Below are 8,024 nucleotides of genomic sequence, written 5' to 3'. Positions count from 1 at the left end.
AAGAGAAACAGGGAGACAAAAATTGAGAGATCACCTCCCAGGAAAACAGCCATGCCATAATTCTTTCTCCTCAGTTCTCCTCTCAGGCTTTTTGGTGAGCATGCATGCGTGTGCACCTGGCATGAGTTTCAAGCCATTGGGTCCTGAGCTCAAACCACAGTCAGTCATGTGGGAGTCCAGCGCCCTAAGCACCATGCCACCTGTTGGCTCCTCTGATGGCTGTTTTCTTACGCAATGTCACCCTCTGACATCATACCATCATGTGTGTTGGCAGTGTAGCCGTTTTAGAAAACATTCACCACAACGAGCTTCATGATTTTTTTCCCCATACTGTTATTGCCTCCTCTCCTCCATCTGTAAGTTTCTAGGCTCCTGCTTTTCTATTTGAATTAACTCATAACTTCATGTTTTTCTTTTCTCTCCTTCTCTCTCTCTCTTTTTTGTTTTGTTTTGTTTTGTGATAGTGTGCATGCACTTGCCAGAGAGAGAGACACGGAGAGGGAAAGTGAGAAATCACTCCCTAGGGGAATGGCCACACCACAATCCCTTCTCCTCTATTCTTCTCCTGGGATTTTGGGCACACATATACACATGCATCCAGACTGATTTTCAAGCCACCAGGTTTGGGACTGGAACTGCGATCAGCCATGTGGGAGTCCAGTGCCTTAACCACCAAGCCACCTACTGGCCCGTCATGTTTTTCTTTATGTTAGTCACAGCTATTAAAGCTAAGCAGATTCTAGTCAAGGTCTGCAGGAGTTTCCCGCGTGCAACTCCATCACCACAGTTCTGTTCATCGTGTCCACTGGTGACGCTGGCTTCACCTGGCGTTGAACTTGGTCACGTTTCTGTCTCCGTTATGTTACTTAGCCGAGTGGCAGAAGCAAAGACCATATGAATAATTATAGCTGAGTTTGGGCATGTTTAAGTACTGACAACTTGTCAAAATTGTTGCATGTCTGAAAATGATTTCATGATGTCATTCGTGCCAATTTTAGAACTGGTACAAAGTTGAGCGTTTTCTTCTCTTACACAAATCTTCATTTTTATCTTATGTTTGAGAAACGTTATCTGTTGCAAAATTAGAAAACTACAGGTCTTTATTTAGGTTTATTCATTTCTTCTTAAAGAGACAGACATAGAGAGAAGCACTTTTAACAGTGTCTTTTTTTTTTTTTGGTAGAGATTTTTGCTTTAGGGTGAATGCGCTCAATGGAGAGAGAGAGAGAGAGAGAGAGAGAGACAGAAAGCAAGAAATTACCCTCTAGGAGGGATGGCCATGTCGCAATCCCTTCTCCTCCATTCTCCTCTCAGGATTTTGGGCACACATAGACACGAGCCCAGCATGAGTTTCAAGTTGCCAAGTCTTAGACTTGAACCTTGGTTGGCCATGTGAAAGTCCAGTGCCCGAATTGCTACACCACCTTGTGGCCTCCAACAAACTCTTTATGCCACAATCCACCACAACTTCAGCCAGCTAGGATCGTGTGTGTGTGTGTGTGTGTGTGTGTGTGCGCGCGCGTGCGCGCATGTGAACCCTGAATATCCAGGGAGACTTGGGGATGTGAACCTGGAACCTTTCCATATGATTTCAGCATCAGAGTGCTGTTACCACTGCGCTATTCTGCTGATCTGGTTCTTTTTTTACATTTGTTTTATTTATATATAATTTTTTTTTTGAAAGAGAGATTTTTGCTATAGGGTGCATGGCTTGCTGGAGAGACAGAGAAACAGAAAGTGAGAAATCACGCCCCAGAGGTGATGGTCACGCTGCAGGAGGGAGTGGGAGTGAGCGAGAGAGAGAAAGCACTCCTAATGAGACTTGCTCATCTGTAATAATTTTTCCTCCAATCCTCCATCTTGCCAGGATCCTTTGTATTTTTTGTCAAAAATCAAATGACCTTTAATCACTTCTAATGTATACTTTAATTTTAAACTCTATAATATTCATATAGGAATCTTATTCGTAAATTTGGCTTTTTTTGTCTGACTACATAATTTAGCTCAACATTTTTGTTTTTATCTTTATTTTTCTTCTTTTCTTAGATGTGTCTTTTACAAATAATATGTAATGAGATTTGTTGACCGATTTCTTTTTAACTCTCGACTAAGATGAATTTTATTTTATTTGAATATCTTAGCCTATTTATATTTACTGTCATGAGTAATATGTTTGAGCTTATTTATGTTTATCGTGTTTCATGCTTTTGGGGCTTGGGAGAAATTTTTATTGTTTATGTTTTTTATAGTTTCACACCACATTTTATTTATTTTGCCTTCTGTGGTGATTTGAAAACTGGCAATTTAAAAATTTATACTCGTGTTATATGTAAGATTCGAAGAGTCTTTACTTAAGTTATACTGAAGACTCGAAAATGAAATTTGAAAACTTAAGTCTTCAATGCTAAAAATTAAAAGTAGATGATCTTTCCCTTCTCTATTTAGTTCAGTGACTGCCCTGCGACTCTTGCCAACCCTCCTCCCTATTTCGTTACTAATAGTTGAGATTTGTAGAAACGTATTTTCATGAAATTAAAAGCACCCCCCAGCCAGCGCAGCAAGGTCACACTGCATCCTTTTCCCTCTGTGTCTCCCTGCCACCACAGTTTTGAACACGCAGTCACACGTATCCTGAGTGTTTTTCAAGCCACCAGCTGGTCAGCTCTGCGGGATCCAGCTCATTTTACCCAGTCTTTAACCACTGCCTAGGGGGCCGGCCATGGAAGTTAGATTTTTTCACGTCGCCTTTGTTACTTGCTATTAGTTTGCAGATTATATGTAAAACAATGCTCTTGAACTGTTGACATTTTCCTAGTCAGTACTTGCATACAGCAACAAGCCCATTTCTACTTTATTGACTCATCTCTTGGCCAACATAAATGCTCGGCGTAATATTAGGTCGTTGGAAACAGCCTGCTGTATTTTTCGATGCAAAAAATGCACCACGACTTTTCCCATACCCCAATAATAGTTCTGAGAGCGGGTTCGTATGTAGGTGGCATTCTGGAGACTTTCATTTTCCTCTATTCTTCTCTCCACTCCCGCCCCTTCCCCCCCCCAATAAAAAGAAAACGAAAAACTATCAGGGGTGTCTTCCCTGCGGGTAATCTTGCTCATTTAAAATTTGGGGACTAAAAGGATTTTCTTTCAAAACAATTTTTTGGAGAAGTTTTAATTAATGCAAGCCTGAATACAAGTAAGAGGTGCCATTGCGCATTTTCTCCTCTTTGCTTGGAAAACTGTAGGAAGATAGGGGTATAGATACAGATATGTGTGTTGTTAGATGCCACAACACAGCATGGCCCTGTTTTTTCATGTCTTTACTATTATTAATTGTACTGGGTACTTTTTTTGGTTTCAGACATGTTTTCTTATTTTTTTTTAAATTTAAACGTTAGCAGATACATGAATTTACCAAAGAGAGAGAGAGAAAGAACCCCCCCACACACACACACACACTGGGGCATATCATGCCACAATTCTTTTTCCTCCATTCTCCATCCTTTCAGGATGTGGACCATGCACACACAAGCACTGGGTAAGCTTTTCAAGTGCTGGGACCAGGAATCAAACCTCAGTTAGCCATAGGGAATCCGGCCCCCTAAGCACAGGGTTTAGTCACTGTACTCCAAAGCTGGCTCCAGGCAGCTTTTCTAAATTTTTTCTTTTCTTTTTTCTTTTTTAAGAGGCTTTTGCTATAGGGCGGATGTGCTCTCCAGAAAGATAGAGAGAGAGATAGAAAGCGAGAAATCACCCCCCAGAGGGGAAGGCTACACCACAATCCCTTCTCTTCCATTCTCCTCTCGGGATCTTGGGCACACATGCACACGCACCCAGCATGAGTTTAAGCCGCCGGTGCCAGGATGTGAACCAGTCGACAAAGTGGGAGTCCGGTGACATAGCCATTAAGCCAACTGCTGGTCCCCCAGGCAGCTTTTCTTCTGTGTCCTTAATAGTGTCATTTCTTTTTCCTTTGGTCTCTGCTCTCGACCTTCTCTTGTCTACCTGTTCCTTGAATACTGTACTGTTCTCCATGTGATCTTCTCGCATTGTTATTTTTATTTCTTCGTATTTTTTCTTCCAATTTTTGGGAGCCTTTCTCCATTTGATTCAACATGAGTTTTCTAATGGTTTTAGGTATGGGAACAATTTTTTAAAAAGAATTATTTAATTTTATTTTTTACTTTTTTTTCTTTTTAATTTGACCAGATTGAGAGAGAGAGAGCATGCGAGAGAGAGTGAGAGAGCAAAAGAGTGAGAAAGCAAGCCACCAGGTCTGGGACTAGAACTGAGGTTAGCCATGTAGGAGTCCAGTGCCTCAACCCCCATGCCACTTGCTGGTCCCTCCATGGAAACAATTTTGCTACGGGGTGCATGTGTTTATCAGAGAGACAGAAACAGAGAGATCAAAATTGAGAAATTACTCCCAAGAGGGAATGGCCATACCACAATCCATTCTCCTCTTGGAAATTAGGGCACGCATGCAATGCACATGCTCCACGTGTTTTTTTTTTGGAGAGGTTTTCTTGCTATAGGGTGCGTGTGCTCGCCAGACAGAGACAGACAGACAGACAGACAGACAGTGAGAAATCACTCCCTCCCCTGCCCAGTGGGGATGGCCATGCTGTAATCCCTTCTCCACCATTATCCTCTTGGGATCTTGGGCACACACAAACAAGCACCCGGCGTGAGTTTAAGCCACCGGGTCCGGGACTCGAACCACAGTTGACCACATGGGAGTCCAGTGACATAGCCATTAGGCTAACTGCTGGTCCCTCCAGGTATGAGTTTTAAGTTGGTGGATCTGGGACTTGAACTGTAGTCGACTACGTGGGAGTCCAGTGGTTTAACCATTCTGCTATCTGCTGGTCTCAACCGTGGAAACAATTTTAAACAGAATTCCAAATGCCCAAATTATAAAGAATTATTTTATGAAATATCAAAACAAGCTTCCATGATTAAAGTAGGGCTTAGGAGCCCCTGGCCCCATTCCTGAATATACCCTCATTTCCCCCACCAGCCTCTGAAACACCCCCACATGACTCAAAGGTGCTTAGTTAGAAAACCACACACTTATAATGGTATTTTCTGCAGTCTTAACTTGCTTCTTTACCACTCTGCATGCAGATTTTGATCCTATGATTTCATTTTTAGTACAAAATCCTGTTTTATTTATGTCTCGTTCTAAACATCCTGAAAGTGTGTACCTAATTCCTCTATATATCTGTAACTTTTAAACGCCTAAACTCTGCATTTAATTGGGAACAGAGGTCCCGGTTTTAAAGAAGTCGGATTTATTAACATTTGGAGTAATTTTCATAGCACATTTAGCATTTGTTGAGGGTAGGGCTTTCTGAAAAGCCAAAGTAGGAAAGAAGGAAGCCAGTTCATAAGGTTCTGTTCACTGAAAGAGTCTAAATACACATTTTTTCTGAGAGATTTTCACTGTAGGGCGCGTGCGCTCGCCAGACAGACAGAGACATAGAGACAGAAAGCGAGAAATCACCCCCCAGGGGGATGGTCACGCCGCAATCCCTTCTCCTCCATTCTCCTCTTGGGATCTTGGGCACGCACGCACACGCGCCCGGCGTGAGTTTAAACCACCGGGTCCGGGACGTGAGCTGCGGTCGACTACGTGGGAGTCCAGCGACATAGCCATTACGCTAACTGCTGGTTCCCTAAATACACATTTTTAAGAAACTCTGACCTCCTGAAAACATCTGTCAAAGGTGGGAGAGCGGCTGGCGGCCGGATGTGGAATCGGCTCTTGGAACCACATAAATTGAATAGGAATGCGCTATCTTCTGTCCTTTTCTAAGTTTTTGCTTCCAGATCTGTTATCAACCACTTAAAAAGTCATTACATGTTAGTTTCCTTAAGAGCTTCCCTTATCACAACCATCTCCCTTTTCATCCAAGGGCATTGTGTTTCCATATCACCCTTGGCTTCCTGAAGTTTATTGAGCTCAAGCGAGACGTTTTCCAAATTCTTCCGCTCTTTCCTATCATAAATTTGTCCCAAGGAGCACCGTCCTTCTGCCTTGGGTCCCACTTTCTCCCTCTGCCGCGGCCCATCCTTTGATCCGGGAGAGATCTCGGGCTTGATACTTGCTCGTAAAAAGCACGTGTGGTTTTGCTCGGCTCCGCGTCCCTGTCTGTCTGCGTCTGGTTGAACTTCACCTTCCTGCCAGCTGTGAGCCGGTTTCCCATGATTACAACTTTGAAGGAGGGCTTTCCTGGTTCTCTTTCGCGTCTGAAGCTGTGTACATGTATTTTCTTGTCCAAAACACACGACGAGAGACTTGGTCTACTATCGGTACTAACCCTTCCGTTGGTCCAGTTGGCAAATTCTTCTTTCTCCGTTAGCATCACCTGGAGTCATAACCTAAGCGTCAGCGAGAGAGATGTGAAGGGAGGGAAGGAAGGAGATGGAGGGAGGTGGGGAGGAGAGGGGGAACAGAGCAGGAGAGGGAGGGAAAGGAAGAGTCTCTCTAATGGAGAATTTCCTGGGGCGGCTTTTTCCCTGTATGGACTTTCTTTGTTCCTCGGGGCTTCGTCTCAGTTCTGGAAAGTAGGAATTCCTCCTGGCTTCCAGTAAGTTATGAAGTCACATTTTTGGTTCCTGGACATCTGAATCTCCTTCTGTATTTTCATAATTACGTCAGGGGGAAGGTGGGAGAGGGTACATTAAGAGTCTCTAGTTTCCTGCCATCATAACCCACAAATTAGTGTGGTAATTCAAAGACATTGGGCCGCTGATCAGACCAGCAATGTCCTCTGACATTCTTAGGGATGGTGGGTGGTACAGAGTCACGTGTCCCTCAAGTGTGAAGAAGCAGTGGAGGAGCCTGCATATGAGTGTGTCTGAGTGTGTAATGTGGACATGTCTATTTCTTTTTTTTTCTTTTTAAGAGAGATTTTTGCTATAGGGCACATGTGCTCACTAGAGCACATACACCAAGGCGTTGGCAGTTTAAACCCACGCGCGCTTGTGTTTCTCTTATCGCCAAACCAAATCCCTGTTGGGATTTTGGGCACACACGTGTGCACATGTGCCTGCGTGAGTTTCAGGCTGCTGGGTCCTGGGCTCGAATCACGGTCAGCCATGTCAGGGGCCTGTGACGTAACCATCACACCATCTGCTGGTCCCGACATGTCTGTTTTTTATATGCGAGGTAGCGATGGTAAAAGAGTTGAGGGATGGACAGAGAAGTTAAATAACATTTTAAGTCAGGACGTTTGCGTCCTCATTTCTGGAGTGACTACAGAGCAGTTCTTTTAAAGGTCATGCATTTTATGTCCCTCTGAACTCCGACCTACTCGGGGCATGGGATCGCAGGGGGCTCTTGGTGGTGGGACACTCGGCACTCTTCGCCCCTCTTCCCCTCTGCGTTCAGAGGCACTGACTCCCTCGCCAAGCCCTGTGCTTTGGAGAGAGCTGCCTCACCACTCAGTGCCCTGGGTAGACCTTGATTCATCTAACCCAGACCATCTCCCCACCACAAGGGTTACTGAGGTAATTGACCTTAGCCAACCAGTGCCTGACCTTCGCCAGCCTCAGGGACTGTTCTGAAATAAGCACGTGAGATGTGACAGCAGGTTGGCTGAAGAGTTCTGGGAAAGAAAAAAAAATGTAACAAAAAAGACGCTTTAGCTTTATTTATTTATGTAAAGAATTATTTATTTTTATTTATTTATTCATTTATTTTATTTTGACCAGAGAGAGAGAGGGAAAGCTAAGGAAGCAAGCCACCAGGTCCAGTACTCGAACCATGGTCAGCCACGTGAGAATGCCCAGTGCCTTAACCACCACGCCACCTGCTGTTCCTCTCTTTAGCTTTATGTAGTACACCGATATCAGACCTTGAGCGGACTGCAGTTTTGCTAACGTGAGCTGAGTTACCCAGAAGCTGCAGCTGGCATTAAGAAGTAAGAGAAGTGACTGGGTTCTGAGAAACTCCCGAGTCCCAGGCCAAGATTCATCTTTCCTTTGTAACTTCCGGTTTCGTGACCCATACACCAAGG

Source organism: Tupaia chinensis, unplaced genomic scaffold (genome assembly GCF_000334495.1).
Source record: "Tupaia chinensis unplaced genomic scaffold, TupChi_1.0 Scaffold000078_1, whole genome shotgun sequence".
In the NCBI taxonomy this organism is placed as follows: Eukaryota; Metazoa; Chordata; class Mammalia; order Scandentia; family Tupaiidae; genus Tupaia; species Tupaia belangeri.
The sequence above is the reverse complement of the archived record's forward strand: the minus strand, read 5'-3'. Positions refer to the sequence as shown.